Source organism: Myodes glareolus, chromosome 1 (assembly GCF_982192425.1).
Source record: "Myodes glareolus chromosome 1, mMyoGla1.1, whole genome shotgun sequence".
Classification (NCBI taxonomy): Eukaryota; Metazoa; Chordata; class Mammalia; order Rodentia; family Cricetidae; genus Myodes; species Myodes glareolus.
In genome coordinates this window covers 68,406,404-68,434,198 of record NC_142026.1, presented here as the reverse complement: position 1 = coordinate 68,434,198, position 27,795 = coordinate 68,406,404, and the positions used below count along the sequence as shown (strand labels likewise).

General features: G+C 37.6%; 1 long non-coding RNA gene across 1 annotated transcript; it reads left to right on the top strand.

The window, feature by feature from the left end:
- The first annotated feature begins 322 nt into the window (after positions 1-322).
- Positions 323-4,510, top strand: LOC125396012 (uncharacterized). Its single transcript, XR_015002724.1, has 2 exons — positions 323-496; positions 4,295-4,510. It is a non-coding gene; the product is annotated as an uncharacterized LOC125396012 (long non-coding RNA).
- Positions 4,511-27,795: the final 23,285 nt, after the last annotated feature.

Here is a 27,795-nt window from a genome sequence, read left to right as displayed (position 1 = left end):
AGGTTTTCATCTACTACCAAGTAAGTTTGAATACAGCCTTCATTATATGAGATCCTTTCTCTAATGCCCTCTCCTCTTTAAAAGATATTCTAACCTCTGTCTTTTAGGGCCAGAGATCAACAAATCCACTCAATATATAAATGCTGTGTGTAACTCCTGCCCTTTATACATGGCCTATTTCTTTCCTAAACTTTCAATGTTTTCTCATTTCTTTCTTCATGTCCTTTTGTCCATCCTCCATCTAGAGTTCCCTTCTGTGTATCTATTCTATGAGTATTTTCTGTTTATTACCCTCATTTTGGTTTCCTCTTCTTTTAGGACACAAGGAAAACAATAGAGAAGATCTGTGACTTCCTAGAAAAGAATTTAGAGCCAGATGAACTGGATATGGTCCTCAAGTACAGCTCCTTCCAAGCAATGAAAGAAAATAAAATGTCCAACATTAGCCTCATCACAGAAGATGTGGTTACTAATGGATTGGTCCTCTTGAGAAAAGGTGAAGAAATTTTCTAGGTTCAAAACACATCAGAACAAGTAGAGGTCTTGTTGCTCTAATAAGTCTCTAAGAAATACTTGGGAACGTTTCAGAACTCATTGTTCATTACATCATAGTTCCTCATAGACCATACTGGAGAATAGTTTGGTGGTGATTATGTGGTCCTCGGGAACTCTGAAAGGAACTGATTTTTTTCTGGAAGTACATATTAGGATTGCAGATGGTTGTGTGCAATACCAATACCTTCGTTGTGAAACAAAAGGGTAGATACGTTGCAATGAGGCTTTGTAAGTTTCCATGTATTTTATACCTCAACTCTAAAGAAAATGTTTAATGTAGGGATTAAAGATATATCTAAGATGATGGCCATAGAGAACACTTCCATTAATAGCTGAAGAAGATGTTGAGCATGTCAAGATTGCTGAAACACTCCTGTCTACGAATAGATCTCATAAAGACTAAGCAAATTATTCACACAAGTGTTAGAATCTGAAGCAATTTGCCAATCTAAATTTGAATTGCTTCAGGCTTGGGAATACTCTGTTTATTCTAAATTGTCTCCCCTGGAATGGGAATAGCCTGCTTCTCTACATCTGGGCATCCTGTCTGTGTGGGGAAGATTGTGGATATGGTTTCATAGTTTTAAACTTGAGAAGTAACTTTGCCAGAGTGAATCACACCTGGAGTATCATCTACATTTAGTTAGCAGATAATAGGTGATATGAAACTCAGGTTTAAAGAAGAATGAGTCAGATGTCAGTTCTTTGGGGATGAGTGAAGAATTTGAGTATAATCTGGCAGTGGTGGTGCATGTCTTTAATCCCAGCACTTGGGAGGTAGATGCAAGTGAATCTCTAAGCTCGAACCCAGTCTGGTCTACAGAGTTATTTCCAGGACATCTAGGGCTGTTACACAGAGAAACCATGACTTGAAAAAGAAAAAGGAACTTGGGTATATATGTAGGAAGAGAAGAATAATGAATTGAATATTCTTCTCCCAGTAATGTACATGCTTCAGCCTTAACCTTCAGTTCTCCTCCACCACACAGTGTGAGGTTCAGATCCTATAACATAAGGACATCAGCATTGTATAGAGAGATAAGTAAGTTTAAGTGGTTAACAGGTTTCATTTAATCCATTACTCCTAATGTCCTCACAAGATAGAGTTTGGACTCAGTTTTGACCACAAAAACATGTCTCCTCAAGAATTTGATCATCCATACACTGAAGACTGAGGCCTCTGGTAGAATCCACTGCTGTTGAAAGATAATCTCACATACTTGTGCTCTGGACTCTGTGGAGACAGAGTTCTCTTAATGGGAAATGAAGGTCTCACATAAGAAGTCTCTCATTTCCTATATCAGATTGTTTCCCTTTTAATATTGAAATTATGAACAGATCAAATATTAGTTCTAAAATTAATTCATTACTTACCATTATGTACCTAATTCCCTAGATCATAATACATAAACAGCTGTGTTAAGTGTTATTCTGGCCTTAACCTGGAGGAATTCTATAGACCTGCTTTCCTCGTCCTTTAGTTGTCTTTCTCAGGACATATAAAATACCTTCTTTTGCCTCTGATGAGTTGCTCCTTACCTGGGTCAGACTAAACCATCTGACCAAGTGGGATTAATCTAGTTTTAAACATCAAGCAATAGTTTTCCATAGACAAAATTGTGTTGATTATGGTTCCATATTTAGATACTGCAGGAAATGAAGACCAGAGAAATTGCTATCCATGTTCACTGGTTAGTTGACAGAACTTTTATAAAGACATTGTCACAATCAAGATACGTGATAAAAAGTCTTCTGACAAACTTCAAAGATTTTAGATTTTTCCTAGACAGAGTTCTTGAGTCATTAATCATTTTTACTGAGGTCCCGAGAAGACATTAATCTGAGACACAGAGGGAAGAAGACGTAGGGAGAAGCCCACTATCTACAGAACAATAAGAACCAAGGGAAAGTATGGATGACAACCTTTTGTGATACCTGCAGTTTCCGGATCTATGAACAAACTCCTTTCCAACAAGAGTTAAGCCAGCACACATTAGAATTATCCTTTCCCCTAGCTAGCCAGAGATTGAGGAAATTTTTAGAAAGAATAAATAAAGAGAAATTATGCTTGTTAAGTGTGCAGGATACTGACAAAGTTGTACTCGGAACTTCATGTGGGCACCTGCAAAGACATGCTTCTCTCATCTGGATTGATACATTCTAGTGGGCACCATATTGAATTTTCTAAGATCCAGGTAGCTCAGCATCCAATCTGGCTTATCAGGCATCAGACATGCTGTGAGAAACAATAACAAAGTTTGCTCTAGTAATGACAATAATGATGAAGCTGAGAGTAGCAATGGATGCTGATAGATTCCAATTTTAACAGATTAGAATCTTATGGTCACATCAATTAATGGGATATTATTTGAATATGGTATACCAATAATTACCATTTAATTAAGAATATTTTATATTTTCTTTAATAAAACTACTGTAAATTAAAGTTACCTTGCATGATAAATAAGGAATGGAAGGTGATACGGTAAGGCATGACTTCTATTGTTAATCTTTCTGGCTTCAAATTCACATTCGTCATTATCATGCTGGGTAACATCTCAATGACTAATTTTTTTTTCTCATGAACAAAATGAGGACAAGACCAGTATCTTCCTCACTATTTCATGAATGCTTTTGTTAGTTCCATACTGAGTATATGGTATATAACTGGTATGATTTGATAAATGAAGCTTTTGGTGATATAAGAAAAAGTTCCATTTTCGAACATATTAGATACTTATTTCAGGCTTATCTTATTTCAGGGTTTATCTTCCTGTTGTTGTACGTGTGAATGACTGATGCAGTCATGTACAAAACGAAAATGTACCAAAGTATCACAGCTATGAAATAAAATAGAACAAGAATGAGGACTACAGAATTCTACTTGGAAGGAAGATAGGAAGAGGTGATCATAGTGACATAAATAAGGAAAAATGAACTAAAAGCAACTATATGGAACACATCCACACTCTAGGGTGAAGGAACACACAATACAATAAAATCTGAGCAGTTGAACAATATAGAATCTCTAATGTCAAAATTAAAGACATACTAGAATGGAATGATGAATCATATAAATATTCATGCATCATCAAACACCAAACTGACTGAAGACAATAATCTTGGAATGTTCATGGCTTGCTGTAGCTGGATATCCTGCATCAGATGGAAGCATTAAGTAATTTGCATGTAGCTCCCAATAGTGTGTATCTCTAGTTCAAAGAGATCTGATGCCTAAAATTTCTGCAGGCACCTACATTCACATTTATGTGTGCCTACACACACATAAATTAATATTAGTGTTAAAAGATGTTTTAAAGTTGATTGCATGCTTTGCAAAACTTTTACACTTAATACTAAAATTTAGAAAGAACAATTGAAGTCTTCTTCGAAAATTGAGATAAGAAACTCTTTTGGGTTTGATAGTGTGATGGAAGCAGAGATAACTGGAAGTATTTGTCCAGTAACAATCTGGACATAGAAAAAAGCTATAGTTGATGTTGTTAAATTGTGTCATTTATAGGTTGGGATAAGAAAAAGTGAGACATTATTTCTGTAGAGGTAAAAGTCTGATGCACTTTATTTCAAGGAATAAGAAGTGTGCTCCACAGAGTTACTGGTGGTTCCACTTTATTAACTATGTGGTCTTTGTCAAGCAGATAGTAACAGCATGTGAAGGAGTGAGAATCATATTAAGAACATCATTAACTCATCTATGTGTTTGCTTCACATTTTACAGGCATGACTGGGAACTGGAAGAATCACGTCACAGTAGCCCAAGCTGAAGCCTTCAATAAGAAATTCCAAGCGAAAATGGCTGGTTTCCCTCCAGGGTTGTTCCCATGGGAATAAGTTCTTAAAACTTTTAAATAATGTATGGACAGTGGGGTTTATCTTCCTGTTGTTGTACATGTGAATGACTTAGTGTGGTCATATAATAAATACTGTTACTGAATTTGGAGTATTTTTTAATAATTGGTAGTTTCAGCAGTAGTAGTAATAATAATGGAGTAGTGGCAATTGTGTGTGTGTGTGTGAGTGTGTGTGTGTGTACAAATTTCTAGGTGTAGTGTCTTTAGAGGCCAGAATATTGTATTGGTTCTCATGAAGTTGCAGTTACATGATGTTGTAACTCACCTGCTTTGAGTACTAGGAACTGAGTTCAGGTACTATACAAGGAAAGTACAATGCTCTTGAACTCTGAGTCATCTCTCCAGCCCTAATCATGCTTGAGCCATCAAATATTTGGTTTGTTTTTATTATTAATGGTTTGTTATACTTTATCAGTTAACTCCAATTTTTTTATGAAATTCTAGCTTTAAAACAATTCTTGTAGCCAAGCGGTGGTGGTGCATGCCTTTAATCTCAGCACTTGGGAGGCAGAGGCAGGCTGATCTCCATGAGTTTGAGGCCAGTCTGGTCTACAAGAGCTAGTTCCAGGACAAGCTCCAAAGCTACAGAGAAACCCTATCTTGGAAAAAACAAAAAAAATAGATAGATAGATGGATGACAAAAAATCCTTATAATAGTATAAAAATTTTAAAAACGCTACAAGAAAAAATATAAGTGATACTTAACTTTGGGACATTTAGGTTAAATAAATAAATAAATTGTATTTATAGAGAATTTAGAACTTCATTCCTATAACCTATGATGTAAGAAATTTATAAAATTACATTTATGTTCAGTATTTTATACTTGTTTTATCACTTTTCCCCTTTTCAGTAATTTTTAGTGGGTGTGTAGATGTAGGCTGCTTGTTTGTTTCTCGCTGCCCAGAACTGAAATGATCACACAGAAACTATACAACACTGCTTGGCCTATTAGCTTATGCATATTTCTAGCTCATTCTTATCTCTTAAATTAACCCATTTCTATTATTTTATATTTTACCATGAGGCTCATAGCCTTCCTGGAAGTTTCCAGATGGGGGCTTGCATCTTTTTCTTCTGGCAACTCCATGGCTTCTCTCAACTCTGCCTTCTTTCTCCCAGCATTCAGTTTAGTATTCCCCACTATCTCTTCTCTGCCCTATCACAGATCAATGCATACTTTTTATTCATTAACCAATAAAAGCAATACATATACAGAAGGACTTCCTACATTATCTACCCTTTTATGTCTAAATAAGAAGGAAGGTTTTAAGTTTAACATAATAAAATTACATATTACAAACTGGTATCAAGCAAGAATTACAGTTACAATATTTATACCTACTTTATCTTTTATCATAACTAAGGAAAGTTATAATTATAACTATCTATTCTTCAACTTCATCAAAGACTCCAGAAGGATATAATATTACCTAAGAAAATAGGAAGTGCATTGTAAGCAAATTCCAAAACTCTAGAATTGACAGAAACATCTTGCTGCCTGGACAGTCACCCAGAGTTCTTTTGTAATATTGTGGCATTTATCTTCAGCCTACAGGCCCATATTATCTAACAGACTTTTCCATGAAGCAGGAAATCTCAAAGACAGTTCCAGCTACATTGGCAATTTGTCAATCACTTTCTATTGTGTCCTGCAGAACGTCTGGCAGACTCTTTTATGAAGCAGGAACCTCAAAGGACTGTCTCACCTTCTTTAGGCAACTTCAGCAGTCATTTTTCTGTGAATCCTCCATGTCCAGTTCATATAGCATACCATCAAGCAGTACAGGCAAGAGCAGTATCTTGCCCAGATGGCTAGCAAACTCTTCACTGCTCATAATCATCTTGAAGTAACTGATGCTGCCAGTATGTCTCATTGTCATAAAAACTCTTAAGCTCTTAAATCATTTTAAATGTCATATTCTGAAGGTCTCCGAAAGATCTAAAGAATGCCTGAAGACTACCATCTGGAATACATCTTTGTACATCTAGAAAACCTAACTAATATGATTGCAAGGTTGACTATTTTAAATGAATCTCAATTAACCCATATGTTCCATTTTTAAATGAGATGCACAAACACAACACTTTAGTCAAGAGCCGAAATACACATATAACAAAAGTGACCTTAAATTTGTATCAATAGACCAAGATCCATACCAATGCAAATCTCTATAGCATTTATAAATAATATTTCAAAATTTGAGTCTAGTTCTCTTCAAACTGCCTTTTGCTTTTTGTTGGGCAAAGTAATTTTGGGGGTTGTTCACAGCAACTTTTTGGGGGGCTCTTGATGCATCAAACCACACTAGTCCAGGGGCTCTTGATCCATCAAGCCACCTTAGTCTGGAAGGATTCCACAGGTTCTCATCCTCTGTGGACACAAAAGAAGATCCTCTTTTACAAAGAAACATATCCTTAGACCCAAATTTTGAAATTAAGATACCTCTAATACATATACATTGATTTAGCATAGCAGTCAAGACATATAATAAAATGTCTCTCTGTACTTAGCTCCTTCACAGTTAAAAAATTTAAAGAAAACACAATAATATACATAATCCAAACTCACTGTGTATATTCCATCTTTATGTGTCTATTTTTCTTTCTTTATTACTTTTTCTACAAGTTCAATATTTATTTTATTATCGTTACTCTTTTAATCTATGACTCTCTGTTCTCTTTTATATTATATTTATTGTCTCTTTGCTCTTTTTAATCTCTCCTGAGCTATGTACATTTTTTAAACACACTGTGTCTTATTTAGATGTCTTTTGTGTCTGAATTTGTCCTATTGTGTATTTGAAATCCTTTTCTATCCAGAAGAGATTCTTAAAATGCTAAGTGACATTACTCAGACTAAGGCTTTGGCTTTGGCTTTGCCCAATCCATCATGGCAGAGGCATGTTCACCACCTCTGCAAGCCTGTGAGCCATTCACACTGCCCCAGTTCCAGGTATGCAGTGGGTCTATGTTGAACAATTAAGCAATTTGTAACATGCTGCTCACAGACATCATTGAAATGCTTCATAGGTGGACCTCCGGAAAGAGTCAGAGCCATTTGTACTGACGAACCAGGAAACTGTTATTTTGAAACCACATGGGTTTTTTTGCTGTTGTTTTTGTTTTGTTTTGTTTGTTTCTTTGTTTGTTTGTTTGCTACCACTCAATCAGGAAGACCTCTCTTAAAGGAGCTGGAGCATATGGACAGTAAGCAGAGCCCATCAAAAAAAAAATGAGGCTTAACTTCGTTTTTTTAGTGTCTAGAATTCCTTTTCAAGCACCCTCAGGTTTTATGTGGCTTTAGCTAGCATACATTGGAGCACCAACCTGTAGAGGGAGGCTGCTTATTTGTTTCCAGCTGCCAGAACTAAAATAATCACAGAGAAACTATTAATTACAACACTGCTTGGTCTGTTAGATTATGCATATTTCTAGCTCACTCTTATCTCTTAAATTAAGCCACTTCTTTTATTTTATATTTTACCACGAGGTTTGTGGCCTACTGGCAAGGTTACAGGTGGCTACTTGTGTCTTTCTACTCTGGTGGCTCCATGACACGTCTTGACTCCACTGTCTTTCTCCTAGCATTCAGTTTAGTTTTCCCCACATAGCTCTACTCTGCCCTATCACAGGCCAATGCAGATTTTTTATTCATTAATCAATTAAAGAAACACATATACAGAAGGACTTCCTACATCAGTGGGTGTATAGAATAATGGGTTTCATCATGAAACTTTGATATATACATGTATGTAGGCAGATACTGCTTGTTTGTTTCTGGTCACCTAGACCTGAAATAATCATACCGAAACTATATTAGTTAAAATACTTCTTGGTCTATTATCTCAAGATTCTTATTAGCTAACTCATATCTTAATATAACCCATTTCTATTATTTTATATTTTAGCATGAGGCTTGTGCTTTACCACCAAGATTCCAGCAGGTGGGTGTCTTTCTCCTTTGGTGGCTATGTGGCCTGATTCCCCCTTTTTTCTTCTCTATCTCTGCTTGGAATTTCTTCCTTGGTCTATTCTGCCCTACTATAGGCCCAAGGAATTTTCTTTATTAACCAATGGTAACAAAACACATGCACTGCTTACAGAGAGAAATTCCATATCACCTTTCCTTTGCTGTCTAAATAAAAAAAAGGTTTTAACTTTAACATAGTAAAATTACATATAACAAGACAGTTATCAGGCAAGAATTACAGTTACAATATTTAGTCCATTTACATTTTTCAAATTAAGGAAAATACATTATCATCTATTTTATCTTTGTGAGCCTAAAGTTCAATATTAAATCTATCTTTTATAATTATAACTATCTTTCTTTAACTCCATCAAAGACTACAGAAAATATTAAATTACCTAAGTAAACAGGAAGTGCTTTGCAAGCAACTTCTGAAACTCTGGAATTGACAGAGACATCTTGCTGCCTGGATAATCACACAAAGTTCTTCTGTAGCATTGAAACATCCATCTTTAGCCTACAGGTCAATAATATCTGGCAGACTTTTCCATGAAGTAGAAAATTTCAAAGACAGCTCTACCTATATTGGCAGTTTGTCAGTCATTTTCTTCTGTGTTCTGTAGGATGTCTAGCAGACTCTTTCATGAAGCAGAAGCCTGAAGGACTGTCTCACCTTCTTTAGGCAACTTCATCTGTCATTTCTTTCTGGGAATCATGCATGTCCAGTTTATATAGCATACCATCAAGCAGTCCAGGCAAGAGCAGATTTTTGCCCAAATGTCTAGCAAACTCCATCAGTAGCTTCTTTGATGCCCATCATCCTCTTGAAGTACATTGGTGCTGTCAGGAGCAGACATGTGCCACTGTTGAGAAAAGTCTAAATTCTTAAAACATTTAAATGCTGCATTCTGTATATCTTCGAAAAATTTAAAGAACACCTATCCATTTGAAATATATCACAGTAATCTAGAAAACATGTCTAAAAGTTTGACTATTATAAATGACTATCTATTAATCTGTATTTTTAACTATACATTATGTTTTAGATGAGCTGCATAAATGCAATACCTTAAACAAGAGAAGAAATACATATAACAAAATTGACCTTAAATTTATATCAATAGACAAAGAACATACAAGATCATTCATCTCTATATTATATCCCCCTTTAAATGAAAACAAATATTTATAAACAATATTTGGAAATTTGGGTGTAGGTCTCTCCAAACTGTTTCCTGTTTTTTATAGGACAAAGTATTTTTGTGGGTTCATAGAGACCTTTCATGGGTTCTTGGTTCTTTAAACCACATTAGTCTAGAAGGAATTTCCTGGTTCTTACCCTTTGTAGAAACAAAAGTAGACTATCCTTTAAAAAGCAACATATCCTTAGACTCAAATTTTGAAGTCAAGATGTCTTTAAAATATATATGTTGGTTTAACTTAGCAGCCTGCACAATGAAATGTCTCTCTGTACTTAGCTCATTCAATCAAAATATTCAAAGAAAACACAATAATATGCATAATCCAGACTCTGTTCATAGTCCATTTTATGTGACTTATTTTTCTTACTCTATTACTTTTTACAACTTTAATATTTACTTTATTATCTTTACTGCTTTAATCTATGACTATCTGTACTTTTTATAACTGTCTATACTCCTTTTCCTCTCTTTCCAAATCCTATGTTTATTTATCCAACACTGTGACCTATTCAGAGGTCTTTTTTATCTGAATCTGTCTTTATTGTCTACAAAACTCTAGTTATTTTATGACCAGGAACACTTTTCTAAATGCTACATGGGCATGGCTAGGACATCTCTATGGTCCTGCCTGTTGACTCTGCCCAGTACAACATGATGGAGGCATGTTCACTGCTTCTGAGAGCCATGAACACTGCCCCAGCTCCAGGGTTTTAGCAGGTCTCTGTCGCCATTAAGCAATTTGTAACACACACCTTACCGTCCCCATTTAAGTGACTGGCCTCATGAAAGAGCCAGAGTTGTTCATGCAACTAGCACGAACCGGGAAGCCCTCCCCTAAAGAAATCGCACAGTTTGCTTCCAGTGCTGAGTCAGGAAGACCTCTTAAAAGGAGCTGTGGCAATTCTGCTCATTGTCAGCAAATAAGAGTCCATCCAAAAAAAATGTGGCTACCAAGAAGCTGCAATAAACTCTGTTCTTTTGTGTCAAGAATTTCTTTCCAAATTCTCTCAGGTTTTATGTGAATGCAGTTGCTTCACATTGGCACCATTTTGTAGGTGGAGACTGTTCATTTCCCAGCTACTCAGACGAAAAATAATCACAAAAAATATATTAATTAAAACACTGCTTAGCCTATTAGTTCGGGCTTCTTATTAACTAATTCTTATATTTTAAATTAACCCTTTTCTATTATATTATATTTTACCACAGGTTCATGGTTTACCTGTAAGGTTCCAGTGGCAGGTGTCCTTCTCTTTCAGTGGCTACATGGTATGACCCTGACTCTGCCTTCTTTTTTCCTCTATCTCTGCTTAGAATTCCCTCCTTGCTCTTTTCTGCTCTGCCATAGGCCCAAAGAAGATTCTTTACTAACCAGTGATAACAAAATACATTCACACCATACAAAGAAGTATCCCACATCACAAGTAAATCATTGTAATTTACTCAGTATTGCTCCTCTGCTGCTCAATCATATCCTTTTCTTCCTGTCGTTATTTTCTCTTTCCACACAGACCCTCTGAACTTGCATGCCATAGAGATACTTATATGTAAATCAGAATGTACAGACTGGAGAAAGAATGAAATATTGTTTTTCCAATTTTCATAGATAAGGAGATTTTTTTTCTGATAGATATAATGGATTATACAGTCAAAGGCACCTGGGAGAGTCTAGAGAAATGAGAGAAAGTAGTAGGCTGAACATAAATAAATTGGACAGGCTGTACATAATTTAGGGAGCAAGAAAGGAACACCAACAGAGAGGCCTCCAAAAGAGAAAGAGTAACCCAGAAGACAAAGGAAGCCAAGAGAGTGAATGATCAAAATGGCAGGATTATATAGATATCGAAAGCTGGGGAAGGAAAGGTTATGATCTTCAGGAGTTTAGTGTAAGGTCTGGTGTGAGAAGAGCTGGAAGTAGTCAAGATTCTTCATACCTGTGTGGACTATATAACAGGAATTTACCCTGAGAGCTTGGAGGTCAGTGTGCACCTTGGTATGCTAATAGGCACCTTAATTAGCCATTTTTACTGAGTATTTGGCCTGACAGACCAGCTATTTTGTTGTTGATAAGGGCCTAAGCAATATATTCTATAACTGCTTCTTACCTGAAATTCATACATTGTTGTCAGGACCTGGGAGGGTTAGAGTGCCCATCAATAATTGGCAGGCTGAGTGACATCTCATTTGTTTTCTTTTCAGATTCTGAGGTACTACCTGGGGCTAGCAAAGTTCAAAGAGATTTAGAGCATCTTGAAATTTCTGGTTCACATTGGAGGCTCAAGACGGTCTCAGATTTCATCAGAAGCATCAAGCTCACACTGGTTTCCAACAAGACTCAGTCTAGCTGACTTGAATTTGGAGCAGTCTGCAGTCTTTTTGGTTTGGTTTGGTTTGGTTTGGTTTTTGAGACAGTGTTACTCTGTGTATCTTTGGTGCCTGCCCTGAAACTATCACTTGTACACCAGAAAGACTTTGAACTCACTAAGATCTGCCTGTCTCTGCCTTCCAAGTGCTGGGATTCAACGTATGTGCCACAACCACTTGGCTCAATTTACAGTTTTTAAGTGATTGGAAAGCATATGGGACAGATACAGATTAGAGAAAGGAGGTAAAGTTAAGGAATTTAAAGGAAAATCTTTTTCTTGGATGTACCCTTGAAACTTCCAAATCTGTACTCCTGATTTTCTGGTATGATAGTAGTCTAAAGACAAGGGGTAGCAGAAACAGAGCAAGAGAGAGAAGGGAACCATATGGGGATCTATCTTCCTTTAAAAATCTCCATTGAGTCTCTGTCTCTATCTCCATCCATCACCAGATGAGGATTCCATGGTGATATGCAAGATATTCATCAGTGTGGCTATAGGATAGGGCCAGTTCAGGCACCCTCTCCTCAGCTGCTCAAGGAACAACCTGGGGACATCTCCTTGGACACCTGGGAACCCATCTAGAGTTCAGTCTTTTACCAACCCTAAAATGGCCCCTTAATTAAGATCTATACTTCCCTGCTTTTATATCCACTCTTCCTGCATCCCAACCATCCCATTCCCCCAAACTCTCCCCATCCTCTCCTTCTCACTTCTCTCTACCCATCTCCCCTTACCCCACCCCACCCCCACCCCCAAGGCTCTCAATTTTTGACTAGCAATCTTGTCTACTTCCAATATCCAGGAGGATAACTACTGAGCTCCCAAGGTCCTTATGAGGAGCAGAATGAGAGAGAACATGAGCAAGGAAGTCAGGACCGCGAGGGGTGCCCCACCCACTGTGATGGTGGGGCTGATCTAATGGGAACTCACCAAGGCCAGCTGGACTGGGACTGATGGAGTATGTGATCAAACCGGACTCTCTGAATGTGGCTGACAAGGAGGGCTGACTGAGAAGCCAAGGACAATGGCACTGGGTTTTGCTTCTATTGCATGTACTGGCTTTGTGAGAACCTAGTCTGTTTGGATGTTCACCTTCCTAGAACTGGATGGGGGAGAGGAACTTGGACTTCCCACAGGGTAGGGAACCCTGACTGCTCTTTGGACTGGAGAGGGAGGGAGAGCGGGAATGGAAGGAGGGGGAGGGGAAAGAGAGGGAAATGGGAGGAGGGGAGGAGGTAAAAATTTTTAATAATAATAATAATAAACCTGAAAAAAACCTCCATTGACAAATTAGGTATAATTATAATACATCTGCCTTTAAGTATTACTTGGTCTTTTTACCTTTAAGCTTTGAATATTATTTCTCTTTTATGTTTAGTATTTTGAATATTATATGCCAAGGAAACATACTTTTTTGATCCAGACTGCTTGGTGTCCTGTATGATTTTTGTAGTTTTATTGGCATTTTCTTAGTTTTCTATGATTTTGTTGAAAATCTTTCCTGTGCTTTGATTTGGGTTTCTTCTTTTTCCTCTATTCCTATTATTCTTAGTTTTGATTCTTTCATGGTGACCCAGATGTCTTGGGTGTTTTGTGTCAGGAGAATTTTAGATTTAAAATTTCTTTGACTTTTATATTCTTTTCATCTACAATGTCTTTCATGTTTGAGAGTCTCAGTTCTATTTCTTGTGTTTCAATGGTAAAGATAGCATCCCATTTCAATTCCTGAAATATATTTCTGTAGATCTCTTTTAGTTTTGATGTCTTTATTGATTCTATTTTCATTTTCAGGTTTTTGAGCAGTTTTGTTCCTTTCCTATCACTGTTTCTCCTTTCAAAGATTTCTTTAAGGGATGTATTCATGTCCTCTTTAACAAACTACCATGTTTATAAAGGCTGTTTTAAGGATTTTTCCTTTGGCTTTAACTATGTTGGGTTATTCTAGGTCTTGTGCAAGAGAATTTCTGTGCACTAGAACAGACATATTGTCCTTGCTGTATTATTGTGCTTTTATACCAGCATCTGGGCATCTGGGATTGGGAAGATAGCAGTTATAGGTGCTTACTTCTACTCTTGTATTTTTTGAGTAATTTTTTTGTTCCTTTGTTTCTATTTCCTCTCTGATTCATAGAAAAATGTTGTGTCCATGGGTTGCCAGTAGGAAAATCTTTTTAGGCTCTTATAGTTATAGTCACTGGGGATTCTAGGTAAAATGTAACCATTAGAACCAGAAACTTAGTAATGTGGAAGTCTGACATCAGTGGTAAGCCTCTCAAGAGGAAGGAAAGCACTGTGTTCCACCAGGATGTACTTGGATACTCTCCTGGGTACAGGAGCAGTGAGGGAATGTTACAACAGAAGGCTTGCTAAAGAGCTGTGGGTGAAACTTGGGAATTTATTTGGAGAAACTGAAGGAGAAGTAAAGATCTGCAGTTTAGCTACTTGCTTCCCTGTTCAGAGTGGCCTTTAGGTTCCCAGGGAACACCTGATGGAGTTTGGAGCTGGTTAAAAGACAAAGAGTGGTGGAAATAAATTTTGGAAGGGATGATTTGCATGACCCACTGCAAATGGATGAAGGAGTAAAAGGAAAGATGAAGCATATGTTTTTCTGATGAGAGAGAGTAAGATTGGTGAACTCTATTTTGAGGAGCAAAGGGAGAGATAAAGATCTGCAAATAGGCTTTGTGATTCCCTGCCCAGTATGGTTTGTGGGTTCACAGCAAGTGCCTCCCAAATTAGTGGGTTAGTACAAAGTAACAAATCATTGGTGCAATGTTAGGAGGTGAGGATATGTGGCATTCAAAGGGGATGAGGTTTGTGGGAGGAAATGCCTCAGGTGTTCTGATGCAGAGCTGGGGATAGGATTGAGGATTGAACATGGAGGAATAGATGGAGAAGCACAAGGTGTCCAGTGGTTTCCGATAGAGTAATTCTTAAAGTCGGGGGCTGGGATAACTCATAAGCTTGAGAACAGAGTTTAGGATTGGAAAATCTATGGAATCCACTGAAGATGGGAGCAAGCCAGGCAGAAAGGAAGGTTCAAGAGGTGTTCTGTTATAGAGCTTTGGATGATGTAACACCCAAGTCTGTGTTACCCCCTCAGTAGTTTGCACGCCTCTATACCGATTTTGAGTTCGGACAAAGGCCTGGAGATTGAAAGAAACACACAAGAGACCTGGGTCATTCAAAAGGAGATCAGCCAAATGCTGCTTATTCAGTCTAGGAGAAAATCTATTATACCTGGCTGTTGCATAAGGATTTCCTCCCAGGCAGGTGGGAAATTACCATACCAAAGATGAAACAATGCCCTACAGCTAATCACCAGGCTAGGGCAGAGGGAGCACAGGAACAAACAGGATGTTTTAGCTAGATGACCAGAAACTGTCCTCAAGATGCACCCCAGGAGCAAGGGTAGACGGGGTCCTACAGGTCCCCCTTTTATATATATATTATATGACTAGGCCTATCTTGGGTGGCACTGGACATCAGGCGATACCCTTTACCCATCATGGGAAAGCATCCAGGTCAAAACACATTTCCTGTCTTAGGTTGGGGTAGCCCTCCAAAAACCTTACCCGTCATTGGCTCACTAGTCACTATTTCAACTAACCATGTTGGAACCACCTTGTACAACTGATTCCCAGACAGGTCTTGTATTAGCGCTATCAGTATCATGACACCATATCAACCAGGTGGAGTTGTTGTTGTTGGGCCCCAGATTCTTCTTGGAAACTGCAAAGATTACTGCAAGAAAATTCATTGTTCATTGTGGAAAACTTAAGCATTATTTATATAGAAATATACAGACATATATATTCAATAAAAAGGATGAGAAAGACAAAAATAGATGTGAAGAAAAGTAAAGATATTTTCTAAATTCTTTTTTCTTTCTGCCCTATATCATGGCTCCTGACATGAGACAGAAACTCTGGGTTTTTCTTTTAACAACAGGCTTGGAATTAGAGAGGTACCAAGCCAGTGTCCAACTCCAAAACCAGATCTTTATATTTGAAAATTTAAATACACATGATATATAAATATATATAAATATACATTTTATATATAATGTATGTATGTATGTTTTTGAAATCTATACCTACAGAACCTATTCGGTTTTTTTTGATGATCCTTATTAGGCAGTTATTTTTCCAACTGTCAGTATTCAAACATCCAGGGTTCCTTGAATTTTTTGAAGATGAATGTTTTCCTGCAAAGACAAGAACAGAACCTGGCCCCATCCTATATGCTTTTCTTCTCACCTGTATGATTATCGTCATTGTGAATGATCTGTCATTCCTTCTTTCTAAGAGGTTTCTCCTTTTCAAACCAAATCTTTGTTAATTTTTATGGTATCCATAGTTTCTCTTCCCTCAGAAAACAAGAGCAAAACCCCTCCTCCAACATAGCACAACTCCTGACATTCATTGCGAGGTCAGCACATCCTTGAAATAAACCGGTTGATTTAATTCATAAGACTTTTCCATTATCTAATGTCTTTCTGCAGCTATTGTCCCTTTCTTATTAGCATTAAGAAAATTCAAGGTTAATAAAGCATTGTATAATCTATTTTTAGGGGCATTTTCCACCCCTTTCTGTTTACTTAACATTGATCTTTCTATAATGGCTTGACCTTTAGGATTGTGTGGTTAACCTGTCACATGCTAAATATTATAATAAGCAAAATAGTTTCATTTTCCTAGAGACATAAGCTGGCCTATTATCTGTCTTTATTTATGCAGGTGTACCCATGATGACCATAACTATTAATATATATTTGATTGCTGAATCATATTTTTCTGAGCTTAAACCAGTTGCCCACTGAAAGACTGAATAAGTGTCAATGGTGTGATGTACATATCATAATTTACCAAATTCTGCAAAGTGGCACATATCCATCTGTCAGATTTTATTTCTTTGAGTAACATTTGGGTTGGTCCCTGCAGATAGTGTGTTTGGTTATATAAAGAGCAAGTAGGGCATTTCTTTATAATCTCCTTAGCTTCTTTCCATGTAATCGGAAACTCTTTCTCTAATCCTTTGCTATTGACATAATGTTTTTATGAAATTCTGAGGCCTGCAACAAGTTTCCAATCAATAATCAATCAATTTCTGCATTAACTTAGGCAAGAGGACCTGGCAGACACATATGGGATTGGATGTGTGTTAGCTACATAGGACAAAGCCTATACCTGATTATGTCTTATACCTGGATAAACAAGGAAGTCAATTTCATATCATCTGGTATAAATTCAGCAGTTTCAATATGCAAGATAACTCTTTCTGCATATTGTGAATCAGTAACTATATTAAGAGGTTCTTTAAAATTCCCTTAGCAACATGAGAATAGCATATAATTTTGCCTTCTGGACAGAATTTAAGGGCTTTGTTCCACCTTACTCAATTCTTTGATTTGTAACCTGACTTCCCTGATTTATGTATGGGCTCTAGTTATTGGAGTACCATGTACAATTTGAGGAACACTCCAAGAAATTCTCTGTATAAGGTTAAGTCTATCGCTTTTGGGGGAGTTGTTATTAATTTCTCCCAAAAAATAGCACAAGCTCTTTACCATGTTTCATCATCTTCCCATAAATGTTTTATTTCACAAGTAGTAAAAGGCACTATAATTTCTGCTGGATCTATAGGTATATAGACCTAGTTAGACAAGTTTCAATTTACCTTTTATAATTAATTCAGAGACATTTTCCACATAAGTTTTTAATTTTTTTACTTGGTTAATGTGGTAAAAAGATTTATTCTAAAATAATATCTTCCCTCTGCTTTAGCATTCCTGTAGGAGAAATTTTGGAAAGCAATATGACTAGAATAGAATTAATATTTGGATTTACCCTAACCACATGTGTCTCCTGTAATTTTTCCTCAACCACTGTCAGTTTCTTTTCTGCTTTAGCTGTTGATTCTCTGGTACTATTCAAATCTTTATTGCCATCTAAGATTTTTTTAAATTAGATAAGGTGTTATACCAACAGTCAGTCATAGACTGGAAATGTCTTCTAACAATCTTTGAAAGTCATTAAGAGTCTCTAACTTGTCTCTGCTAATTTTTGCCTTTCAAGTTCTAATTTTCTGTAAACCTATTTACAACCTAGGTAATTGATAGAATCTCCTCTCTGCTTTTTTTCAGGAGCAATCTGCAAACCCCATTTAGGTAAAACTATCTTTACTTCTTTAAACATTCTTTCTAAAGTATCTATGTTTGAATCCAATAGCAAACTGTCATCCATGTAATGGTAAATTATAGACTTAGGAAATTGCCTACATATTATGTCCAATGGGTGACTTACAAAGTATTGACACAGGGTGGGACTATTGAGCATTTACAATAGAAAGATAGTTCACTGGTATCTCCTAGTAGGCTGAGAAATATTATAAGTAGAAACTGTGAAGGCAAATTTTTCTCTATTCTTTATTATAGAGGTATAGTGAAGAAACAGTCTTTCAAATCAATAACTATAAGAGGCCATCCTTTCAGTAATAGGGATGGTAGAGGAATTCCAGACTGTAGAGGGCCCATAGGTTGAATTACTTTGTTGACTGTACTTAAATCTGTCACCATTCTCCATTTTCCAGATTTCTTCTTTACAACAAACACAAGAGAATTTCAAGGGCTAGTTGATTCCTCAATATGGTGAGCATCTAATTGCTCCTGTTCCAACCATTATAAAGCTTTCAATTTATCTTCAGCTAGATGCCATTATTTAACCCATATTGGCTTCTCAGTTAACCATTTTAAGAACAGGGCTGTTGGTACCTCTAAAAGTTTGTTAGTTGCTTTACATTCTTGTACAGCCTGAATGAAACTTTGTTCATAGTATCTTTATACATACTTCTCAGAATTATGAGTTCCTGGGACTGCAGAAATGTTATGATGGGTATTCCATTGCTTTTTTAGGTCACAACCCCATAAATTTATTGCAATATCAGCTACGTATGGCCTTGGCTTCCCTCTTTCACCTTCTGGCCCAATACAGTCAACCCCATCTTGAGCTTTGTTTAACTCAAGATATGGTTCCAATTCCTAATAATGGAACATCTGCCTCTTGAAGAGGCCAATTTGGATGCTACAATTCTGGGCTGATGATGCATCTGCATCTGTGTCAATCAAGCCCACAATCACAATTTCATTTATATGTACTCTCAACTTTGGTCTCTGATTATTTACAGAAGTTTTCCAGAATATATGCTTCTATTTCCTATTTGAATTTTTGACTTATCTTCCAAATTTGAGCCATCATGAAGAACATTATGGTATTGCGCAGAAGGTTCTGGATTTTTAATTTTTCTGGTGTGACATTTCCTCCATAATTACTGGGAATGACTGGGCCACTTTGGCTTGGGGGCCTGCAAGAGGCCTCTCAAGGAGTTTCCCAATGATATCGGGTTGCCTTGTCTTGTCTGTTGTTGATCTGCATTCATTGGTCCAAAGTCGTCCTTTACCACACCTTCTACATATACCTGATGTCTGAGGTTTTCTATTCTTGCCATTCCCAGATGAGATACTATTCCTAGAAATTCCTTGCTTTCAATCACTTCTCAGATGTCCTACTTTACCACAATTAAAACATTTGGCAGTTTGATGTCTCCTCGTTGCTTTGAAAATTGCTTGTCCACCGAAGATTCATCATTATATTCTAATACCTCTACATTCATCTTATGCTGAATCATTCATCCATAGGTACTGAGCTAGACCCTAAAGGCCCAATTATCTTTTTGCATTCTAAGTTTGCATTTTCAAAAGTCAGAGATTCAAGAATTTTTCCTCTAGCTTCTGGATCTGTTACTTCTATTTGCAGAGCCTTAATTAATCTTTGTAAAAAGTCATTAAAGGAATTGCTGGATCCTCCTGGAAATTGGAAGCAAACAAGATTGCTGGGCAAAAGTTGGGAGCATGGGGGTGGGGGTAGGAATGGTGGTGGGTTTGGGGGAAGGGGAGAGGGGGAGAGAGAAGGGAGAAGGGAAAACTGGGAAGAGCTTTGTTATATGAAGGAGTGGCGAGCTGCATCCCCGCCACCCGGCTCCCGACTCCCAGCTAGCTTTACCTGAAATAATTACATAGAAACTGTATTCTTTTAACCACTGCTTAGCCCATTGTCTCCAGCTCCTTATTGGCTAATCTCACATCTTGACTTCAACCCATTTCTAATAATCTGTATGTCACCATGAGGTTGTGGCTTACTGGGAAAGATTCAGCATGTCTGACCTGGCAGCTTCATGGTGGGCATCTCTCTGCCTCTGCCTGACTCTGCTTCTTTCTCCCAGCATTCTGTTCTGCCTACTCCGACTATCTAAGCTACTGTCCTACTAAAGGCCAAGGCAGTTTTTTTATTAACCAATAAAAGTAACACATAGATAGATGATCCTCCTCCATCATGTCCCCTTTTTCTGTTTAAACAAAAAAAGGCTTTCATTTTAACATAGTAAAATTACATATAACAAAACAGTTATCAAGCAAGAATTACAGTTACAATATTTATATCTACTTTATCCTTTACCATAACTAAGGAAAACTATAACTATCTATTCTTCAACTCTGTCAAAGACTCCAGAAGGATATAATATCACCTAAGTAAACAAGAAGTTAGCAACTTCCAAAATGCTAGAAATGACAGAAACATTTCGCTGCCTAGATAGTAACCAAAAGATCCACTGTACTGTTGGGACAGCCATCTTCAGCCTTCAGGCCCATAGTTTCTAGCAGACATTTCCATGAAGCAGAAAATTTCAAAGACAGTTCAGTCACTATCTGCTGTGTCCTGCAGAATGTCTCACATAATCTTTCATGAATCAGGAACCCCGAAGGATCATCTCACCTTTAGGCAAGTTCAGCAGTCCTCTCTCTTTGGATTCTCTGTGTCCAGTTTATGCAACAGTCCAGGCAAGAGCAGTGTCTTGCCCAAATGGCTAACCTACTCCATAAGGAACCTCTTTGATGCCCATCTTCCTCTTGAAGTAGATTGGTGCTGTCAGGAGCAGATGTGTCTCGTCATGAAAAGCCCTAAGTTACTAAAACATTAAATGTCATATTCTGTAGTCTTTGAAAGATATGAATACTTATCTAACTGAAATATATCTCTATATATCCAAAAAATCCAACTAACACAACTATAAGCTTGACTATCATTGACGATTATCCATTAACAACCTATATTTTCTAATTATACATTACATTTTTAAATAACTACACAATCTCAATACCTTAATCAAGTTCAGAAATACAAATCCATATATAATAAAATTGACCTTAAAATCCATATCAAAACAAATTATTCATATCTATATTATATCCCCCTTTAAATATAAAAGAACATTTATAAACAATATTTGGAAATATGGACATAGTTATTTCTCTCCAAATTTCATCCTGCTGTATAGGGGCGCTGTTAATTAGGTCTTTCATGATAACCTGCGTGCTAGGTTCATCTCAGTTGGCAGATGAATGAAGTAATTTTTGAGGTTGTCCACAGCAACCTTTCAGGAGGGTGTGGTCTATCATACCATATTGGGATAGAAGGAATCCACAGGGTCTCATCCTCTGTGAAAACAAAAAAGGAATCTCTTCTCCAAAGTATCATATTCTTAGATCCAAATTCTGAAGTCAAGATACCTTTAGAACATATATGTTGGATCAGCTTAGCAGCCCACACAATGAAATGTCTCTCTGTATTTAGCTCCTTCACAGTCAAAAATTTTTTTAAAAAAGCACAATGTACATAATGCAGACTCTCTGTGAATTTTCGATTTTTTCGCGGCGTATTTTCACTCTATCACTTTACTTTATTCAGTCTCTTTAACAACTTTACCCTTTTTTAAGGCATTAACTTTATTCTCTGTATTTTTTTCTCCTCTCTCCCAAGCTTACATATGTTTAACTCTATGTAACACTGTGACCCATTTAGAGGTCATTTATGTCTGAATCTGTCCTATTGTGAATCTGTAATTTTTTACTATCCAGGAGCATTTTTGTTCTGAATTTTTAAATCACTAAGCACTTAATAATCTAAGCTGTGACATTTCTAGGTCAAAAACAGGTACTGCCTGCTTACCCCATCCAGCCCAACATAGCAGAGCTGCTTGTGCGTCTGAGCCTTGCACATTGCACTGCTAGCCTCCCTTGGTAGAAAGGGATGGTTTAAATGGAGGAAAGGTGAATATGGGAGCAGGGAAGTGTAACATGAGGGGCCGGCTTGTTGGGATTTCTGTCCCGCCCAGTATCCCACAACCAGCAAACCCCCAAAAAAATCACACACAGGACTCCATAAGGTTATAAACTGGTTGGCCCATTAGGTCAGGCTTCTTGTTAACTCTTATAACTTATGTTACCCCATTATCCTTATCTATGTTAGCACATGGTTCCGTACCTTCCTCAGCAGGGCAGGTTACATGCTCCCTCTTCAGTGATCTGCACAGGAGTGGCTGAGGGAGCTTCTGCTTCCAGAAGACTCCCAGTCTCTTTGCTCCACCCCTACTTCCTGTCTGGCTTTCCCACCTATACTGCCTGCCTGGCCAATCAGCGTTTTATTAAAATATGATTGACAGAATACAGATAATTCTCTCGTACCAGGGAAGAAGATATATTAATTAAGGGAGCCATTTTTAGGGTTGGTAAGAGACTTGGTTCTAGAGGAGATCCCAGGTGTCCACGGGGATGTCCCCAGCTAGGTACTAGGGCAGCAGAGTAGAGGGTGCTTGAACTGGCCTTGCCCCACTATCACACTGATTATTATTTTGAATTTCACCATAGAATCTTCATCCAGTGATGGATAGAGATAGAGATAAAGTCCCTCTTCAGAGCAACTGAGCCTCCAAGGTTCAGTTGAAGAGCAAAAGGAGGGAGAAGATGAGCAAGGAAGTCTGGACTGTGAGGGGTTTGTCCACCCACTGAGACAGTGTGCCTGTCCTAATGGGAGCTCACCAAATCCAGATGGACTGGGACTGAATGAGCATGCAATCAAACTGGACTCTCTGAATATGGCTGAAAATGGGGGATGATTGAGAAGTCATTGATAAAGGCACTGGGACTTGTTTCAACTGCATGTACTGGCTTTTTGGGACCCTAATCTCTTTGTCTGTTTGGATGCAAAGCTTCCTAGGACTAGATGTGTGTGGGGGGGGGCTTTGACTTCCTACAGGGCAGGGTCCCTGCCCTCTTCTAAGGAGGGAGAGGGAGGGAGGAGGGTGAATGGGGGTGCAAAGGGGGAATGGGAGAAGGGGAGGAAGTATAAATTTTTTGAATGGAAAAAATGTTTAAATAAATAAATAGATAAATAAATAAATAAGAAACTCTAATAACTGAAACAATACAAATAAAATATTTTTATTTGTTTAAAAAAGAATTTGATCTTGGGAATCCTTCACACCTTTTGCACTTCCTTGTTGTTCCATATGTTTGGATTCTTCTCTGAAATAAATTCCAAACATCAAGGAAGGTCCATCATCCAGTTCTGCTGACACTAACTGAGAGAAATCATTGGCTGTAGCTCTGACATTAGAAGCCCTAGTTTTTATCATTTCCTTAATGATATGCAATACACAAGTAATGAGGGCTTGCTTAATTTCTTTTAGATCATTCATTCCTATTGGTGTCCATCTACCTTCTTTGGCTCCCTTCAAGCCTTTAGAAGTTGATGCTTTGTCAGAGGAAATTACAGGGTAGGATGCTAAAGCCCTGGGTAAACCAGTTCTGTCAGTCAGTGGTCACATTGTTTCCTGTCCTTGTACCTTCTGTCCCTGTTCACCAGTTTCAATTATTTCCTCAATCATTTCCAATCTTTGCATCAGTGTCTCTCGTAAAGCCTGAATCACCTGACCTGCATGTGTTGCTAGTGATTTCACTAAGGTATCAATTTTCTGGTCCTCATTCTGTAACTATGATTCCAAGGTTTTAATGTTTCCCTTTAAAGATAACATCACCTCCTTGAATGTTTCTTAGATATTGTGTAGATTGCCTTCCTGGAAGTTCATTCTGCCTGTTAACTTATCCAAAGTTTGGAATAGCTTCTGAACATCAAATTCAACAGTATGAATAAACCTTTTCAGGTAACTTCCTAATACCCTTAAATATGGAGTCAATTTTGCCCATCACAATATCTACTTGTTCAGATAACCTCTGATTTCAATTATATTAATCCTGTCAAATAGTGCCATATTCTTCCTTAGTGATAAAATATGGAAAAGAAAATTGAAACCTAAGGTATTACACAAGGCCTATATGACTATGTAGGTACCAGTAAATCGTGGTAGCAAAAAAACATGGCAAAAGTCCCATTAGAAACAAACTCTACCTGGACCTAAGAAACAAGCAGGTGTGGCCATTCTAATATCTAACAAAATCAACTTCAAACTAAAATCAATCATAAGAGATGGAGATGGACATTTCATACTCATAACTGGAACAATCCATCAGGAAGAAGTCTCAATCCTGAATATCTATGCCCCTAATGTAAAGGCACCCACATATGTAAAAGAAACTCTTCTAGAACTCAAGGCAGTCATCAAACCACACACACTAATAGTAGGAGACTTCAACACATCTTTCTCACCAATGGACAGGTCAATCAGACAGAAACCTAACAGAGAAATAGGAAAATTATTGGAGGTATTGAATCAAATGGACTTAACAGACATCTATAGAACATTCCACCCAAATAGGAAAGAATATACCTTCTTCTCTGCAGCTCATGGAACCTTCTCGAAAATTGACCACATACTCGGTAACAAAGCAAACTTCCACAGATACAAAAAAATATTAGTAACCACCTGTGTCTTGTCAGACCACCATGGATTAAAGTTAGAATTTAACAATAATGCTACCCACAGGAAACCAACAAACTCATGGAAGTTGAAAAGTCAACTACTAAATCACCCCTGGGTCAAGGAAGAAATAAAGAAAGAAATTAAAATCTTCCTTGAATTTAATGAAAATAAAGATACAACATACTCAAACCTATGGGACACTATGAAAGCAGTGCTAAGAGGAAAGTTCATAGCACTAAGTGCCCAAATAAAAAGAATGGAGAAAGCGCAAATTGGAAACTTAACAGCACACCTGAGAGCTCTAGAAAAAAAAAGAAGCAGACTCACCCAGGAGGAGTAGAAGACTGGAAATAATCAAACTGAGGGCTGAAATCAACAAAATAGAAACACAGAAAATGCTACATCCACGGCTGTCTGGCCAGTGTAGCAGAAATGCTGACTGGATGGGCAAATATTGCCGGAAGGATCAGGATCCACGCTTCTCGGAGTTGAGTCCTGGGCTGTCCTTTGGCAACCAGTTGTGGTGTAATGCTACCTGAGTTGCCATTTGTACTGACTCGACCTGACTGTACTTGGTGCTATATGTCTGTCTTTTCCCTTGTCTGTGTGTTCTTTGTGATCCTTGCATATTGCTAACAGATCAGACTATTCCAGGCAGTTGCGGATACAAACAAGACTGCTGAGGACATTTTTGAGTTTTGCGCCCCTATTCATTAAAGCCTTTAAAGAAATAGCCAGTTCTGGAAATAGGGAAGTCATCGTTAAAATAATTCCTTAATGATGTGGAGCAAAAGGAGTTGCTCTTATCAGGAGAAACCTTAGAAGCCTTCTGCAGGAAAACAGCTGCAGCAACACTAGATGTTTGCCTGAGAATTACATGCAGGAGGCCTCTGCAGCCTTCATTATGGCCAGAACAAACCTAGGCTAATTGCAACATCTGACCCTGAGAGTCGGGGAGGGAAGAAAGTTGAGATTTATGGTATGAAACTAAACTAGATTCAGACAAGTTGGAGATCATGTCTTTTAAATTTCCTAGCAGAAAGTTTTCCCAGGAAGATAGTGGCCTTCTCCTCTCACACCCCAAGATATTCTGAGCGCAAGGTCACTTAGCCCAGCCAGCCGCCTGGTACAGATTGGGCGAGTGTCCTTGTGCCCAAGTCAAAGCATTTTCAAAGATTCTTTTTGTAAACTATTCTATGCTTTTTTTTTATGATCTGATGATGTATGCCTTTGCCAAGTTCTTTGTTTGTAATAATATAAAAACCTCGCACTGAAAAAGTAAAACACAGCAGCATTTTCAAAATACATTGAGAGTGGCTGTCTGTCAATTCCTCCGCCGTATCCTGATTTCTCCTGTGCCTTCGCCCTGATTCCCTCACGGTCTGAGTGGCTCCCCTGAGCCGGTCCTTAGCAAGAAAACAATCCAAAGAATCAATGAAAGAAAAAGATGATTCTTGGAGAAAATCAACAAGATTGACAAACCCCTCTCCAAACTAATCAAACGGCAGAGAGAGAACATGCAAATTAATAAGATCAGAAATGAAAAGGGGGACATAACCACAGACACAGAGGAAATTCAGAGAATCATTAGTTCTTACTCCAAAAGGCTGTATGCCACAAAATTGGAAAATGTAAAAGAAATGGACATTTTTTTAGATAAGTACCAAAGTTGAACCAAGACTAGGTGAACAATCTAAATAGACCTGTCAGTCATGAAGAATTAGAAGCTGTTACCAAAAATCTCCCTACCAAAAAAGGCCCAGGACCAGATGGTTTAAATGCAGAATTTTACCAGAACTTCCAGGAAGAGCTAATACCTACACTCCTTAATGTATTTCACAATATAGAAACAGAAGAGTCATTGCCAAACTTTTTTTATGAAGCTACAGTTACCTTGATAACAAAACCACACAGAGACACAACCAAGAAAGAGAATTACAGGTCAATCTCACTCATGAACATTGACGCAAAAATTATCAAAAAAATACTGGCAAACTGAATTCAAGAACACATTAGAAAAATCATCCATTTTGATCAAGTGGGCTTCATCCCAGAGATGCAGGGTTGGTTCAACATACACAAACCTATCGATGTAATCCATCATATAAATAAACTGAAAGAAAAAAACCATAGGATCATTTCATTGGATGCTGAAAAAGGATTGGACAAAATTCAACACCCCTTTATGATAAAGGTGTTGGAGAGACTGGGCATATGAGGATCATACCTAAATATAATGAAAGCAATATATAGCAAGCCAACAGCTAACATCAAATTGAATGGAGAGAAACTCAAAGCTATTCCACTAAAATCAAGAACATGACAAGGTTGTCCACTCTCCCCATATCTCTTCAATATAGTGCTTGAAGTTCTAGCAAAAGCAATAAGACAACATAAGGGGATCAAGGGGATTTGAATTCGAAAGGATGAAGCTAAACTTTCGTTATTTGCAGATGATGTGATAGTGTACATAAGCGACCCCAAAAACTCTACCAAAGAACTCCTACAACTGATAAACACCTTTAGTAATGTGGCAGGATACAAGATCAACTCAAAAAAATCAGTTGCCCTCCTATACACAAAGGATAAAAAAGTAGAGAGGGAAATCAGAGAAACATCACCTTTCACGAAAGCCAAAAATGGCATAAAATATCTTGGGGTAACTCTAATCAAGGAAGTGAAAGACCTATTTGACAAGAACTTTAAGTCCTTGAAGAAAGAAATTGAGGTGGATACCAGAAAATGGAAAGACCTCCCCTGCTCTTGGATTGAGAGAATCAACACAGTAAAAATGGCAATTCTACCAAAAGCAATCTATAGATTCAATGCAATCCCCAACAAAATTCCATCAAACTTCTTCACAGACCTTGAGAGAACAATAATCAAGTTTATATGGCAAAACAAAAAACGCAGGATAGCCAAAACAATCTTATACAATAAAGGAACTTCTGGAGGCATTACCATCCCTGACTTCAAACTCTATTACAGAGTGACAGTATTGAAAACAGCCTGGTATTGGCATAAGAACAGAGAAGTCGACCTATGGAATCGAA